The sequence below is a fragment of the Balearica regulorum genome, chromosome 14 (assembly GCF_011004875.1).
Source record: "Balearica regulorum gibbericeps isolate bBalReg1 chromosome 14, bBalReg1.pri, whole genome shotgun sequence".
Taxonomy (NCBI): Eukaryota; Metazoa; Chordata; class Aves; order Gruiformes; family Gruidae; genus Balearica; species Balearica regulorum.
This window is the reverse complement of record NC_046197.1, coordinates 19,230,422-19,248,724: the sequence shown is the minus strand read 5'-3', so window position 1 is coordinate 19,248,724 and position 18,303 is coordinate 19,230,422.

Genomic DNA, 18,303 nt, shown 5'->3' with positions numbered 1-18,303 from the left:
GCTGTTTCCTATAGCAGAGAGCAGCTCTGCACCACACTGCTCCGTCCCAGCCGCCCCCCGCGGCATCCCGGGGCCGGCTGCCCAGTCCCAGAGCTGGCTGGCCCAGGACCTGACTGCCCAATTCTGACAAAATTGAAAAGAAATCTACTTTTTAATTAAAATCTTTTTTTAGTATACTCTTTGGCAATCCTAGAAGGCTCTGGGGGCTGTTCTGGGGTTGGAGGCTTCAAAGAGCTCAGTATCAAATTATCTTCCATTTAACTCCATTAACATTACTCAAACTATGTGAAGGACAGGTTTTATTGTTGGTTTAGATTTTTACGCTGTAAAGACACAATCCAGAACTCTCTAGGAAAGAAAAAATTGTTTCAGCCCCTGCTGCAGGTGAATGTCTGTCATTTGAAGGTCCATCCTGTGCTGAAGCTCTGCCCAGCGATGGAGCAGTTCCAGTTGAGTTGCTGCTCAACACATCCAATGGCCTAAAAATCCTGTACCTAAACTCAGTGCTGTTTACCTATAGGTGGCTATAGGTTTGCACGTGCCTTTGGAAATCAGGGCCCTGACCATAAGGGCAGAGCAAAACCAGCAACAACTTGGATGGGCTGAGAGCTGAAGGCGAGGCAGGAAGCCTCCTTCCTTCTGGTTCTTGCGGTGGATGAGCCGCTGCAGGCTGGACCAGCTCGGTGCATGCTAATTTGGTGGGGAATTGTCTTAGGTTTGCTCTGCTGTCCTGGAGGCAATTTTTTTTCTCAGTCTCCGATCTGAGGGAAAACCCTCTCCCCTGGTGGGAGAGGTTGTGCTGGGCATTATATAATGGAATAGAAATATATATTGCTATGTTGTTCCTGAGCAACACTTTTGGCCCCATGCAGAGTTTGAGTTGAGAACATCTCCCGCGGACAGTAGCTTTGATTTTACACCTTGGAGAGGCACCACAGCACAGAAGGTATTTTGCAGCATCTGCCCACCATGGGGGCACCTCGCGTGGCGTAGAGCTCTGCAGGTACCCCCTGCTCATGTGCCGGGAGGTTTATTTGGTCATCTGGGAGGCCCTCCTACATGCACACCCCAGCTTCATCCCTGGAAAGGCTGTAGTAAAGTTCTTTAAAGTCTCAGGCTCCATTTACTCAGCCACCTGACGTATCTAATACCACTTTGAGGAGGTATCATCAGGAGTGACTTCTGCACCGCTCTGTGATGAGAGGTGCCATGCAAGAGCCAAGTATTTTTATTATAAAGCACTTAATAGTAAAGTGTGCCTCTCAGAGGGGAAAGTCTGCGAATAACTCTTAGCAGTGGAGAGAGCACTCGGTTTTGTATTGCAATCATTGCTCAGTGAATACCCCGGAGAAATGTTTGAAATGAGTGTGATATCTTCCAGGGAGATCAGTGTACTTCCAGAGGGATTTTGCTCAGAAATCTATGAAGCTTCTGTTCCTATAGCTTTTGATGGCTTATAGCTCTCTCTATTTCTGTCATAATCCTTCATTAGGTTTTGCCAAACTGTTCCAATTGCTATAGCAACTCTAATGAAATCTTGCTCCCTAAATAGCCACGCCAATTTTATCAGGTCAAAATCTGCCCTTTACAGCTAATTCGCTACCTTTTGACTGTACTTTTTTTCCTCTGAGTAGAGAGTTTGCTGTGAGAAGGAGCTGAGATTATTAACCCAAACATTTTTTTTTTTTTTTTTCTCTTTTCAGCTTAAACCGAAGGGTTTCTTTTAAATCAGGTGTGTATTCAACTAATGTGTGCAGGAAAGACAAACCCTCTGGAGATGTAAGCTGAAGCCTGCCTCCAGTTCCCTCCGATGCTCTTGCCGGCTGACCTGTGTATTTAGAGCAAGATAACGAAAGTTCATCATTGTTACAAAACAGCACGTGCAAGATTTCTTTCAAACCCCCTATAAATCTGAGGAGAGGATGTGGTGCATATTTTATGATAAAATTTCTGCTGTTTCATTGCAGTGAGATCTAACCTGGTTTGAATTCAAGTCCCTGACAAGGCAGCCCATGTTATATTTGCAGTACCCCGAAGCACTCGGTCTCCCCTTTACACCGAAATTCAAGTCTGCGTTTTGCGGTACCTTTGTTGGCGCGCGAGCAGGTCTGTAATTGAATAGTAAATGTCTCTTTTGCCACTTCCCTTCTGGAATAATATCTTCTGTGCAAGCAGGAAATTTTCTTCCAGCTGCTGCCAGTGAATGAGCTCTTTAGGCTGGTTATTTTAAAATAATTTGTTTAACTTTCTGAATTGGGAGGAATAAGATGAAAATAAAAGATGGGTAGCACACTCTGCGCCGAGTTTTGGCTGCAGCTAAACAGCACCGTTAGATATTCCCCAACTGGGCAGAGATGAAATTGTTCTCTTCGGCCAGACAAAGGGTTTTTTTGCTAAATGAATGACTGAAGTAAAACCTATAAATGACAATGCTCTAATCATAAAACCCCCATATTTCACAAGTTTTGAACAGAAAGAAGGGAAATGTTGAATGAATTCAGCAGCTGAAATAGCCTGCCTGATGTGTGCTAAGGTACTTCGAAAGGGTATTGTGGAACTTCCATTCTATCTTCCTACATTTTACATGAACTGAGGCCTTCTTGCCTAGCTTGTATATATTTCTCCACAAAAGGAAATGAAAAAACTTTTTCTTTGCTATTGGAGAAAAATGGCTAAAAACCCAAATCAGAGAATTGCCTAATAAGCACTATGCTGTGGAGTCGGGGATAAATTAATATTTTCCTTTTGCTTGCAGACCCTCATCAATTGCAGCACCTGAGCTTCATTCAGGATGGGACTGTTAGAGATACTCAAGGAGAGGAAAGGAGGCAGACTCCCAAATTTTGCTAAAACTCAGTGCAAGTTACATGCTTAACGTTCTTGTCTGTTGGTTCACGTGCCATACTCCTGGAAGTCTTGCTCCGACGCCTTTGGTGGTGTGTCCTGTTCATTGCGTGTCCTCAGACCCCTACACCAGGAGATGTCTCTAGCGCGATGCTTTGGAGAGTATCGATAAGGACAGAACTTGCAAATAGGATCCAAGTGTCTTGGGATGACGCTGTGTGAGTTAACCGCTACAAAAGGGAGCAGAGCTCTTGCAACCCTCAGTTTGCGCCACCATTTACAACACCTTTTGCTTCTTCACCTACCCAGAGGAAAGCATTACCCTGTGGCTACTGCCATCCTCTGTCGAGTCTCGCCCTGTGCTCCTAAATAGCCGTGAGGAGTCAGGGAGGCGGGAGCAACGCACGCAACGCACGCTTTGTAATTGTAAAGCACGATCAGAAAGCAGCAGGGATGTTTCTGTGCGGGACTCGGTAACAGAAGTACTGGTGGGTTTGAGAAGTGAGGGGGTGTCAGTGACCTGATGGAAATGGGGCATCTCTTGCCTGACTGCAAGAACCCCCCCCACAAATCGATAACCTTGATAAAGCCACTCTTGGCAGCGGTCTCGCTTCTCACTTGCCTACAGCTGCTTCCCATTTCTTCCACTGTCTGATGAGATTTACATCACCTGCCCACGTATCCCGTATTTAAACGGCATGCTGGACCCGCACGTCCAGGAGATGGAGATCTGTATCTCTTTGGGGACCATGCAAACAAAACCTAACGGCAACGAAGTGGTGCATTTGTAGGAAGGCGATGCAGGTAAGCTGTAGGGGGGGGGTGTAGAAACCAACGGTTTAAGAAAAGCTGAAAACATTATTTTGCATTGCAGACTGGTAGCAACCGCATCAGATGAAATGGGATGGCTGGAGGCAGGTCTCTCTGAGAGACAGCAGAGAAAGGTCTGCAAGGCAAAATCAGGAGGATAGTGTCCAAAATCAAAGCAGGGTCTGATTAAAGGGGGCATATTATGATGCCGGGGGGATTTAAGTATGGTAGATGACAGAAAGCCCAAAAATATCTCCAGAAGCAATGTACTGATTCAAAATGTGATACTTTGGTGCCTGGAAAAAAAACGGTCTGTGGTGAGAGAAGAGAGGCCGATTGCCACCTCAGCAGCGTGGCAGTGCAACAATTATTGGCTGGGTTAAGCCAAAATTTGAAATCCTTCTCAGAAAAACACACTGTCCTAAATTTTTCTTCCTATATGCATGTGTTCAATTAAATATCTGTTCACTAAATACTTTCTAATAATCTTGTGTCACCTCAGAGTCTTACAGGAATATGCTGGCACTTAGGAATTTTGCTTCTCTGCATTACAGAATTTTGATTCCTTTTATAAGTTGCCTGAGCTCATTATACATTTAATAAGCTGCTGTGGCCAGCCACATCGTCTCAATTCTCTGCGTTTAACAAATGCTGCTTTGCTTTAGCTTCTGCGAATCATGACAACCAACCTACTCACATTACTTAAATTGCTAATCCCGTGAAATAACTTAGTGTCACTCTCTGGAGCTGATAAAAAAACCAAAACAAAACTCTTGTCTGAAATGTAGTGTCAATCACAGAGAACTGTTATACATTAAATGTTAGCTACAGGGAAAGAAAAAGCCAAAATCTCTCAATTTTGTTCATAAAATCTCTTTAGTTGTGAGTTTTTACAAAATGCTGTCTAATTCCATATATTCACTAAGTTAAATTACCATTTACCTGTAACTCTTCTGCTACCCACAGCAATTAAAACTTCCTCACCCTATGCCCACCTCAGTTGGAAAGAGGGAGACAGCATTCTTTGATCTGTGAGCTAGAAAACAATAAATTCTTCCTCCCAGTATCTTTCCTGAGAAAGGCACTATGAAGGAATTGAGACATCTCCAATATTGAAGATTACTTAAAAATAAATGTGTGCTAGCTAAAAGAACTCCCTTGATATTTTCCCTTTGCCAAATCCCATTTGCATTTCTAGTCTTATTTACTTAGAAATTTCCCCACACCTGTTCTGGGAAATCAGGGGTTCATATTCTGGAAATTGTGTTTCTGGAAATAACTTCGGAAACTAGGAAAATCTCGCCAGCCGAGAGGGTTCTCCCCTGTGCACCCTCTTTCTCTCCGTGACTCCTTTGGGACATAGAAGCTGTCTAGGGGCAAGTTTCCCATCATCAACATTTCAAGGAACTTGCGTTTAGCTTCTTTTTTCTTCTTCAGTGGCAGCAGCTGAGCACAGATGTCCAGACTGGCAACAATTATGAACCCAATTAACCCAGTTAATGGCACCACAGCCCTTTGTGAAGTGACAGATTATTGCAAGCAGACACGGTACAGCCACTCACCCCTGTCGCGTGCCCTTGTGCCACCGAGAAAATGAGTGGAGGTAGGAACCACCAAGTGATTAGCCGCTATAATGTTGTTAATTAAGCACTGGTAGAAAGTTTGCCATAAAAATAGAACTAATCTTCTTCATTGTTTTGTCTATCCCATGTTTGGCACTGTGTTATTAGGTCACGTAAAATAATCATAGTCCAACATCTGGGTAGCAACTTTAGAAGAAGATGTGAATGTGAAGCAAGGTGTGAGATTCAGTTTCATCGAAGAGAATTACGTTATTTAGAGTATTGCAGGATGCTGCTTTGGGTGGTTTTGTGCGTGAGCTGGAATACGTTTTTTCAGGAGGTGCAATCCTGCCACGGGGTATTCGCTGAAGTGAATGAGTGAAGCGAATTCAGATCTAACAACTCCTGAATTTCACTGGGGTCACCTGTTCCTGCATCCCCGCGACAGCAGGTAGCGCGTGTCTTTGACCAGGATGGCAAGCCGGAGAAGCCAGGAGCCGCAACCCAGCTGGGCTGCTCAAGCTGAGGGATGCTAATTTGCCAGATTACAAAGACAATATTGCAACCTGTTATTGCAGAACGGTGAATGGTTTCTCGGCTTCACAGACTGCACAAAGGAGGTGAACCCAAGTAGCTGTTTTTTTGGGAAGATCTTCCCGCAATCCCTTTTATCTCTTCTTGTCTGGTTAACAACAACAGCATCTTACAGTTGTTACTGGTGGATCCCATGCTGTTTTACACAAGTGGTTCGTATAATTTTCCCCGAATCAACCAGCTCAGGACTCCTGCCACCCTATTCACTAGTTTAATTTCTCCCTTGAATGAAAACTGTTTTTTCCCGGGCTGTGTCACAAGGCCCATTTTGCAGAGGGCTAAACCGAACAGCAGAGTGCTGTGGGAAATGGCACAGCTGGGGAGCAAAGCTACTGTTGCAGAAAGAAATGCTAAAGCCGTGTTTCAGAGGAGATTTTAAGAAAACTACAGATAATATCCTGCACTGTGTTATCCATTCAGATTAAATTGAGTGTAATCCCTACCCCTATTGCTACAGCACTAAATGCATTTAAAAAAGAGATTTATTTCCCCTCCTATTATCCTTCCTTTCTCCTTTCCTCTTGCACTCCATGCTACTTAGGAGTTCAGGTTTTAGCAAAGAAATAAAACAGTTTAGCACGAAACTTCTGCACTCTCCGCATTCTCTGGGAGATTTCTGGACTGATGCTCATTTATTTCAAGGCTGTCTTCCTCCCCTCTGCTATTATGATTCAGGACTTCAGGGATCCATTTCGTAGGCAGGCTTTAAAGGTTACTCCCTTTAGTACCTTAATACCTCTTACTCTAAGGTTATTCTGCCATTTTTCCCCTTAGAAGTCTTCAATTTTTGTTTTAAATGACAAATGTCTCTTCCAACTCTTTGGAAGAGAGCTCCTCATTTTGCACTGCTTTTCCAGCTCTTTGTCTTAGCACATCCCATTTTCGATCGCAACTACCTGCAGTGATTCTGACCAGTTCTTTAGGTGCTCTGGTAATTCACAACTGGCAATGAAGTGGTGGCCATGGCCACGTAGGTCTTTCTGCATCGTCATCTGAATTCAAGAACAAGTCTAGGCTTGACCTCATTGTTGGTGTTTTGAATGAATTTTTTGGAATAACTGGGAAATGGAGCCTTACCAGGACAATAATGCTCGTTATGTGAAGTCTAATCCAGAATAAGCAGCATCATTTGTATTTTGAGTTGACATGTTTCTCGGATTCCCCACCTTTAGGACAGCACGACCCACCTCCTGTTGAGCTGAGATCTTTATATCACTTATCACCATGAAAAGGGCAGAATGTAACAAATTCAATATTTAAATTCATTATTTGTTGCTTAGTTACATATGTCATGAAGGAAAAGCAATAATACTACATGATTTCTATAACTAACTGACAGTCTAAATTTTAAGGCTTGAACATTGAATATTCACACCATGTTTATGTGAGCTATTATCTACATGGGGGAAATGTCAAGAATAAATGCAACATCTTCTCTTGAACATTTTAAAGAGAAATAAATGAAACTTGACAAATAAATTATTGGTTACTCTGAATACTTGGCTGAGTTTTACAATTATATCTGTAAGTATGGTTGTGCACTGGATAACTCTTCTTTTTGCATGAAATTTTATCACCACAATGACGGACAGATTCTGCTCTCTAAATTCTGCTGTAATGCACCGTGTATTTGAGTGAAGATCTGTACAGGCACAAGGTGTGCTCTCAGGAAAGGAAAGAATTAACTATTGAAGCATAATGTCTTCAGTTCCTCAGGGAACAGTGCAAATGCATTTCCCCTTGTCTGTACCCTGTACAAAATATCCCTAGGACAATAGGAGAGCCTTTTTTCCAGAAGAGCGTGTACTTGGGAATCTGAAAAAGAAATGCCTTCGCCATGACAAATGTACTGCAGCATTTAAAAAGTGCTGTCTACTGAAATAAGGTGATTTGCAGAGCAAAGAATAAATGCATTTCCTCATTACTTCGGATGAAAAGGTGCTAAGATTTTAATTTTCAACTGAATGTGATAAATCCCTGTTTTTAAGAAATAATCTATAAATGTAAAGGATTTATAAATTCCTCTAAAATGCATACTTTCCCATAACATGCCAGGCTCTCTGCCCTGAGTAGCCATCAGATAGAAGGTGAGCTGCTCTTTCGTGTTCATTTTTGTACACATATGCTTCCAGTAGACCAAGAGTGTGATCTAATGAAGTTAATAGGAACATTCCAATGGAGTCTCTATCAGGCCTTTAAACACTAAATATACTCTATATAACTTTGGGCAATCTCCCGTTTCTGTTTATTAATTTTAAGCTTGTTCTGTCCTGCATTTTAGGAAGGGATTTATGCTAATCTGACAAGTCCTGAATGATCCGGTTTAAATTGCTGGCTACTGCTGTAATGTCTGGAAGGAAGACAAATCATGTCAGCTTTGTTATGCGACGGAATTAAAAGTCTGGAATTTAAGCAAAGCCCCAACACTTGTGTTGTGATTCTTCCAAGTTTACAAAGAAAACTGTCCTATTGCCTGTCTGCATATGGACATGGGAACAGTGCAAAAGCCTTCATTTCTCAGCTCTGCCTCTCTGAGCCGGTTCATGGAAGAGAATTATTTTGAGTATTGCATGATGCTGCTTTGAGTGGTTTTGTGCATGAGCTGGAATATGTTTTTTTCAGCCAAATTTCATTTGACCTAAAAGTCCTGCAACAAACCCCAGAATAGGGATGGATAAAGCGACGGTATGCAGGGAATTGTACGTGGCCTTGAACAGGCACAACCTGCAAGCCCTGCAGGAGCAGCGCTGCTCATTCACCTAGAGTTTGCATGGAGGCCTGAAGTCAAGCAGCATCAGGGTTTTTCGGAGATCAATGGCTGACTTGCCTGGAGGTTTAGGAGCCATTTGACCATAATAATTGGCCCTCGTATTGACTTCATGATGAACAGGACTCTGTCATGGGAATGTAAACAATCTGGGAGCTGATTTGAACAGATGAGCTCCACCGTGGCTCAGCAACAAGAAAATATACTTCACCTGTCAAAATATACCTTTGCACAATTTATGAGCTGAAAGCGTTCAGTACAATGGAAGATAAATTTGTTACAGGAGCAATGATCTGCCCACTAAGAACCAAAAGACATGGGGCTGGTCTGCATTGCTCAGTCAAGTGGACCTTGAGCATGATCCCTAGCTGGGTTGGAAGGGAACAGGGGAGAGGAGGTGGACTTCTCCAACTGGCCTTGTGGGACAGGGAGGGAAGGAAAGGAGGGGTTGCTCTTCAGCAGCAGGAGGGACCGAGGACAAACATCTTTTGGTGGAGAGATATGTTTTGCAAAGACGGTCTGTCCCGAGAGATCCATTGACTCCCCGTCCATCTGAGGGATATTGCTTTAGGCTTCAAATCAATGGAACGTCCTATGAGGTTTCGTTACACTTAACAGATTTCAGCTAGCCAGTCTCGAGCTTAGAGTGAAGACATGAAGAAAATGCAAGTTTACCCAAACTTTCCAGTTCATCCCTACACCAGATGAAGCAACCATCATGCAGAAGAATGTTCTGGGCACTGTCTTTTAAATTTGTTTAGTGTTTCCAGAGCACCCTTTTCTGTCCTCTTCCCAAAATAATTGCTGGTAACACAGGAAATTGTCATTAATTCTTCCTGTTGTGTAGCTTCTGTGCACTCTGGACGCAACAGGCTGCTCGGTGCCAATGTGTAGGGGGGTGAAGGATATCACTGTCTTTAGGGAACACTTGAAGTCATGATGCGTCATGCTGCATATTTCTCCTTCAGTTGGAAGTGAAAAACCAGGCTGCTTTTGCTATGCTTTTATAAGATGCTGTTTCATATTTGCTACAGGCATGTTCACTGTCAGTGATGGGAGGTGGAAATTTGCCTTTCTCTTGGGCATTCCTTAGGCCCCTCAATAAATCTTTTAATTGTCTGAGTGCAAAAGCCAAGACTCAGCTCCACAAAGGAAGTTTGCCATCACAAGGGGCCAAGAATGTTCCTTCACTGCCTGTGCTGGAGGTAATGTTCAGCTCTATCTTCTCGATGTCCAATTCCATCTCCTCAGAGCTGTCTCAGGGGTGCTGTAAACTTATGGGAAAGAAATCATGCATCTGCCTGTAGAAATAATGTAATCTGGATCCCAAGAAACTTGGGTTAGGTCAATGTGTTCATTGCAGTACTTGCTTGTTGTGACAACAGAAATCCCTTTTAAGGCAGCATTTTTGGAGCAGGAGCAAAGTAGAAATTCTTCAGGAAGGAAAATCAGAGAAAAGGTCCTTTATTTCATCAGTGTCCTGCCATACCAAAGGTGCATACCTGTGGAGGAACTGATATTTAAAGCACATTTTTGTATGGCCACTAAAGACTTTCTACCTAGGGAAGAAGTCTAACCTCCCCAGTACACAACAAGAAAACAGACAACAAAGCGTTTTAGTGTGTAAGTTCCGGAAGACAGATTGTCACTAGCCATTGATGCATCCAAAATGGGAGCTGGTAATGGATTTAGTATGTACTTAAAAGGTTTCTTCATTGTCATTCCAGGAGAGAATTGTTCATTTTCACACATTAGATGGCTAAAATGGCTCTTGCTCCACTCTTCCATTAACAATAAAAATATTCAACATAACTAATTTCATTAGACTTTTCTCAATAATATCTCACCCATCACAAAAGTGTCTCTGATCAAGGTAGTTAAATGTCTCAATTCAGACCATTAATCTCAAGTCCTTTTAAGGAGACTTGATTCTCTGCAAAGAGTATCTCCCAAAAGTAACTTTTGTTAATTATGAAAAGTCATTTTTGTATTGTGGATGTAGAAGGGCAAGGTGGACTAATGGACTGAACATAGAGTTATAATAAATGATGAATCATCAAGGGCAGTTTGTATGTTGTTTTTTCTTAGCCTGTGTTTTTTCACTTGGGTGTTTCCCTTGTAGGAATGCAGTACAGCATTATGTTTTTTTGGAGAAACTATGGAGCTGTTATCCAGCATAACCTACGGAATCCATTTGTGAGTGACTTTGGCTTGTAGCTTTTGTGTCCTCAGAAGCTGTGAATTATGACCATTTTTATTGCACTTGCAGAGTCGGTAGTCTTTGTGCAAGTCTCTAGCTTATTGTTAAGAAAAAAACAGTTTCCTACGTCTCACCAGCTATGTTTTCCATTCCTCATGCTGTATTGCTTCATCCTCTTTGGGCTCATAGTGAATGTCCGTTGCTTTGTCTGATTTTCCCCCTTTGCTGCTCTCCCTGTTCCAGTGTTTGATTACCAGGGACTAAATTTGTGAAGTATATTTAAATGCTTAAACCTTTTTTAAGCACCTAACTTTTTTTTTCCCTACTGTGATTAGGATATAGGCCTAAATGATTAATCTGTCTTCTTGAATAATGACAAAAACGTTGCATCAGCATGAGAGGATCTAACCTTTGAAAAATTCCCTCGGGAGCATCCATTTCTGCTGGGGATTTTGCTGCCAGTCGGAGCAGTTAATAAAAAAGGGAAAGCCAATAACACTGCCAGAAGTTTTTGCCATATAAAAGTCAGAGAATCAGTTAGAGGCTGTCAAATGTAATGTATGACATTATTAATATGAAGAATTTCAGATCAAAATGGGGCTTACTGTCCCAGCGACTGGGTCATGTGGAAGCGGCTGAGGAAACGGGGAGTCTTCAAGTGGAACATCCAGAGGAGAGTGCTTGGGCAGACTTTGCAAAGTCATTAATCTTAGCATTTCAGGAGGGTGAGAAAATGAAAGATAGCAGTGGAGATATTCCAGCTGTAGAGTTGGGTACTCCTGAGGTGTGTTTCAGCCTTTAATCTCTGAGCTCTTCAAGATGTGGGAAGCCTTTCCTTCCCGATGGGCGGTGTGGGCTGTGGATGCCCGGACAATGCTGAGGAACGGCGTAGGAGCCACCCAACTGCCCACCAAGTCCTCCTGGCTGGTTGCAGTGCTGAGGCACCAGCACCACGAAAGGCAATCTGAATTTTCAGACTTGCCCCAGTGCTTTTTTCCCCTCTTTTTAAAACGTCACGCTCTGAAAGCATTGATTCAAACCTGCAGGAATTTGTAGAGCCTGGGAAGAATTAATTATGCAGTCATCATGTTTTCATAAAACCATAGACTGTTTATTTGTTTAAATATTTGTCTCGTTTGTTTCATGTAAATGATCACAACTCTGATTATCTGAACACACTATGTAAATTCAACTTGCATCTAGTGGGACGATGTGCCAATACAGCTGGTTGGAAATCAGGCACCCTAGAGAAATATTCATAAGGCATCCTGAGCCTAAAAATGGCTTGGTAACCTACGGAAGCTTTTTAGAAGCTTCTGTTGAGTGCACAATTTGTTTGATAAATCCCATCTTCCTTATTATCCACAAAATGTTGCTGGTTTTAAGCATTAGTGAGTTTTAAATAATTCCTCAAAACTTCATAGACTTTCTCATGGATGTTTCATTACAAGATATTTCTCTGAGTGCAGAAGGGACATGCTGGGCTCCTGGTAAACCCCTGTTCCTCGACTAAGCATAACCCTTGGAAACAAACTTCTGCTGCATATATTTAGCTTCAGAAATTGCTTTGCCTGAATATTTCCAAGTTTCTCAGGCAGGACTGCGGCCGGGTGGGGAGTTTCTGCACGGAGCTATGAGACCTTGCAGGGAATGATGGCTGTGGAGGAAAAGTGCAAAACTTGTTAAGATTTTTGCTTATATAAGCTTGTTATAAGGTTTGAGTAATCATTTTAAAGCAAAATTGATTCTTGTCCTGCTGTGTTAGTGATTGTTTTTAATTTTATTTAATTTAATTTTCTTACACTGAGGGCAGCTAAAACGCGTACAAAACAGGCTGGTTCAGGTAACGTTTGGTGCTTTGCTGTAGCTTTTGCAAGGAGCAGTACTGCTGCAGCACTGCAGAGGAGGGAAGGGCAGTTACCAAAGACATCAACAACATAAGTCTCCGTTCCTTATTACCTCTAACAGCCGTTTTGGTCAGCAATGCCGGTAGGTATTAGGTTATAGCTGGCCATCAGTTCTTTTGATGGACTGGATTTTATTCCTCTAGTCATGTCTCTGCCCCAGCAGGGTTTACTGTTGGATGCCAACTTCATTCGCCTTCATTACGGGAAGGCAGGAAGGTCTGTGACAAAATACCCGGCTGGAAAAACTTTTTGGTACTAAGACATGGATTCATCCCCTGGACACCGTGCTGCTCTGGGTTATCCGCTCCTTGTTTGTGCAGATCTCCCCTTCCTCGGCAGATCTCCGTCTCTCCTCCTCCCCACCTGTGTGTCTTTGCCCACTCTCTGTGACTGAGCTGTGAAATAAGGGAAGAGTTACCTGTCCAAGCAAACTGAGATGAAGTCTTCCCCTCGAGGGCCGAGGGAATAGTTACTTTAATATTTGGCATTTTGTATAGATAATCTGTCAGCAACAGAAGGCTACTATTATGGGCTGCACATATGTCTCAGGCCATCTTCCTCAACCCTCTCATTGCAAGGCATCATTTGTAAGAAAAAACAGGAAAACTCCCTTCTCCTGTCAGAAGGTTTCCCAGCTCTCTAAGTGATGAAGGTTTGTCCTCATTACCTATCATGATCTGTTCATCAGCTCCTGCCTGAACTGCGGCATGATCTGGAAACGTCTCAGCAACTCGCAGGCAGCTTGCCCTTGTATCAGGGGAAATCACGGAGTATTTACTTGCTCAGATACTTCCCCCCGTAACGTAATTGTGGAGTTTTTTCAACGAGGATTTAAAATACTTGTTGACACGGCAGTGAAGGTATACTCTGCTTCTCACCCTGGTGGTGCTCGGTGTCTTTAGGGATTGCTGTATTCCTCAAGAGCCTAAACTTTCAAGTAGTGTGATTTTAAGGCTCTCTGCACTAATAATAGTTGTCTTATAACCTTGTATTAAAAAAGGTAAGAGTGAACCGTCATACCACTGGGAAAGGCTGTACCTGGAAGATCAGTTCTGCTATGCAGCCAAAATACCTACTGTTCTTTATGGTATAGGGACATATAACTAAAATTCAAAAAGTGGCATGTTGCATTAGATTTCCTCGAGATAAAAATCGTACGGTGCGCTTTTTGCGATGTCTTTACTTCAGTAGCATTACAGCATCAAAATATTACTGCCTGCTGATAATCTGATAGAAAATATCCAACTTGCCTTCAGTGAGAAAATATTGAGTGCATGAAAATGTTCCTGTTTTCAGTAAACCCTGCCAATGGTGGAGACACTAATTTGGTTACTTGAACCTTGCCTTGCACCTTTTGGTTACAGAGAGGTTTTGACAGAAGAGCCATGAGGACTAATGCAATACCTGCTCACAGTATTTTCAAGTGAAAAAAAGGTGGGATCAAGACACTATATTTCAAAGTGTGCTGCACCATATAATAGCTGTATTATCTTCTCCGGTGAAAACATATGATGAGTATGACCTATATTTCAGACATCGTCATTCTGGGGAAAAAATAAAAACATAATTGCTGATAACATTGAAAAAGATGTTTCATTTTTTTCACCTTGCACTTTTTTTTCTTCAGTTTCTGCTGTCCAGTGTTGTGTTTTGCACATAACCCATTGGTCCCGGCTCCATCCAAAGGGTGATCACTCTCCGCACAAGACGATCATCACGTCGTGAGTCCAGGCTCTCCGAGATCTCCATCTCAGTCAATGACTGAACTCATCTGCTCGGCTTGATGTCCGAATTATCGCGACACTGTACGATCACGTTGGGTCAGCTCAGAGCTGTATGTTAGCGCTGCTCGGGGAGAAATGGGACCACATCTGGAAATGGAGGAAGACGCTGGCTGCTGTGGGCACACAGGTTGAAGGGGACACGTGCTGCTCCAGGCACGGAGGCTGCACCATGATCTCACCAGCACCGTGGAGAACCACAACGACCTATTTTCTAAGTAAAAGAGATTGTCTGGAGCCCTTACACTGGGGTCAGGTTAAAATATGTGTATTTTCTCAGCTCATAGGCTGCCAAGCGTGGCTAAAGAGCCGTGGAGATCCCTGTCTGAAAGCTGTGTCCCTCCCTTGCTGCTCTGGAGGGTTTATAATGAAGTTTTTGCCTAGTAACGACCAAGCAGTAACGGTACGTCCAGCCGCTGTGTGAATCCCAAGCGGAGAGGGCTGTCTTATCCGATCACGTCTTCCTACGGTGATACGCAGTGTGAGATGTCAGACTGTATACATTCGTCCTGTGACTGGTAAGAACTCAGTTTAAAAAAAGGGGGTTTAAAACAGGGATTGCTTGAACGTTATGTAAATATTGGAAACATGGCTGGAGCCATGTCTAAAAATATCTATCGTATATCTTTATGTATGTAGAGGATAATGCTCAGAAAGAAGAGAGATGCCTTTTTTTTTTAATTGCTATTCTTCAAGGTATTCTGGAAATCAGGACCAAGTAGCCCAACGTGAAGCAATTAAGGCTTTTGCAGCTGATTGTGCTCTACAGCAAGGAATGGAGAGAAGGTGTTTTCACTCTGAAGGTAAAATTCACCATAAGGGGAAACCTGCCCTCTGAGCACAGTGCTGAGGTCTGGATCGGTGCTGTTACACTCTCAGCACTACCTGTGGCTGCAACAGGTCATGAGCATCCTCTGTTTGTCAGAAGAAGAGACAAAATGCAGGATTTTTTCAAATCCTTCCAATATATCTGTGAGCATGAATGCCACTGCCTTTATCTCACTGGGTGTTAAAAGCACTACCTTTGTTTGTATCTTTTGGTTTTCAGCTGTATCTCTTCATTTGAGTAGAGCAATATTTCCAGTACAGAGTTATGCAGAGATAAACCCTCCGTTTCTCAGGCGTGCGTGGGTCTTGGAGGTGCTGGTGTTGCTGGGAGCCTTCTCTTCCCTTGCAATATGCAATCTCTATTTTCCTCTGAAGAAGCAGCTATTTTAAAATCTGAATTAGCAGATGCCGTGCAGGCAACGAGCAGAGGAGAGAATAGACTGGAAACTGCTGCTTGGAGGCAATGCTTCAAATTTGGGGAAGGGAGAAGAAATCACACCCGTACCAGTGGGGCCACTGCCCAATGTGTTTCTGGGGAGGGGATCGATGCTGGGGCTGGCACGAGCAGGCAGGGGACAGGAGTGGGCAATCACCAGCACGTGCAGCTCCAATGCACGGACGTGGTTAGAAGCTGGCCCGGTGGTGCCCTGCTCCCGATGACAAAATGATGATTAAAAGAAGGAGCAGAATTAACGCCAGATCAAAATATCAGGGAGAAAATTAATCAAGGCAGGAAACTATCTAGATTGATTACACTGAGCATAAATTCCACCTAGCTGGCATTACTGAAGCCAGATGAGGAGACAGGTATGACAGGAATGTTAAAGGCATTTTTTTATGATTTATTTATCAAGTTCTGAATGGGCCAAAGGCGAGGGGGAGTGACACTGTCAAAGATGTCGTCGCTTGTTGGAGCTAGTGACAGCTCGGAAGCAAGCGACCTTCTGGGACTGCAGGTTCAAATACGAGCAGATAAAGTACAGCATCGGGTACTTGTTATAGCTGCTACTGACCTCCAGTCGTACCATCAGCACCCAGCGTCCCAGCTTCCTATAGCACGACCTCACCCCATGCTCACGATCGTATACGGGACTGTAAAAATCAGATGAGTCTGCTAGTTTCCTAAGTATTGAACCCAAAGAAAATGACATATTTGATGTCATTTTAACAGACCTGGAGATTTTGATCACCAAACTGAAATTTAGCACTGGCTGAATATCCATTATTGTGGTTTTGCCATTTCAAAGCTGGGTTTCATGCATTGCCTGAGTACAAAACCAGTAGCGCACACACGTGCGCAGGTATCTTCAGAGCACACTCACACGCATGTAGCCAGGCACACACGTGTGCACATACATGCGGTGACACACACAGGCACACACGAGTGCGCGCACACACGCGCACGCACACACAGAGTGCATTGGCAGAGCCAGACTCAAGAAGCTGGAAACTACTGAACCAAATCAATGAGAAGGAATTTAAACAGTTCCAATTATCATTCGCGTTCCTTTGATTTAAAACCCATTAGTGGATACCAGGGAAGTAACAATTAGGTGTTAAAAGACTGAAGGCCAGGTTAATTTAAGAAGAAACAGGTTGATTTTCCAGCAAAAGATATCAACAGAATCTCATTTAATTCAATTCAGACATTTCATTTTATTAGAGGTGTATTTTCTATGGTACGTATCTTCGATTATCCCTATAAAAGTGGCATTAGGAGCATTTTGCTTTTAACTCCATAAGGGAGGATGAAATTGAAAATAAAGCCCAGGAATTTTCTTCTAAATCCAAAATGTAAAATTTACAGATTCCAGGAAGATTAGCTAGTCATATGGCTACAAGAGATGCCCACAATTACACCTGATGGAGCCAAATGCTTTGGAAAGGTTTCAAGCCATGTACTTTGGTCTTAATTTAAATCTCAGAAGATCAAGTGGGGATAATACAGAGTAATATCTGAGTCTGCGTGTCCTCCCATGAGATATCTAGGTCTGGACACTCTCAGATTCTATATTAAGAAGAGAAATCTTGGATCCAATTTGATATGAACGTTTCTCTGTGCTATGGCCAGTGGCAGTGGGTGTGCAAGTTCTGCTGGAAGTGGTAGCAAAGTAGCTGATGAAGTGTAGGATAGTGAAATGCTTAGCAAAGGATGCAAAATCATGTTTTCTGTGATGCCGGAGGAGCCCTGGTCTCGGTGCACATTGCTCACACCCAGGACAGAGCAAACTGGTTTGCTCCGATATATCGCTGGATCTCGGGCAGGGTCTGGGCTTCAGAGCTGGTTGCTGGAAGGTGCTGCAGGTCCTGGTGGTGCCACCTGGCCGTGGTTCGACTTTGCACCGTGCAAAGTAAAAAGAAAAGGGAGAGAGGTGGGTTGGTTTGACTGCAGCTGCTGTCAGTTCTGGGTTATTTCTGCAGAGCCAGATCTGGAGGGGAAAAGATGCTGCAGGACCAATGGCAAAGGATGGTGCTGAGCCTTATATTTTCCTACAGGTTTGGGGTTGTTTTTTTTTGCTTCCCAGTGACAGTATCTTCATCTCCTGAAACATGTTTCTGTTTCAGCGATTGCAGCAAGCAGCGTGCCGCGGCAGTCACCGCTCTGCCAGCATTACCTTCGGGTTATTGTTTCGGCCTGAATGTGTTTGTCTCGACTCTGCTCGCCTGGCCCACTGGCTTAATTGAATTTCTTATCATGTCTGTATCCGCTGCCAATACACGGATGAAGATCACTTATTCCTCGAAGTGGGATATTGTGTAGTAAAAACTAAACGCAGCAGACACAGCCTGAGGAAGTGCAAGGGGAAGGGAGAAAAAGGAAGAGGCTGAAGATGAGGACAAACCCAGGAGCATCACGAACCTTCCGGTGAAGCGTTCCTGGTAAGATCAGTTTGCTGGCAATGAGCCTGTAAAACCAGCGTGGCCGGAGCCGGTGAGGAGCGAGGGTCCCGGCTGCTTTGGCCCTTCAACTGGGCTGGGTCAGACCTGGGTTTCTCAGTGTCTTTTCTGA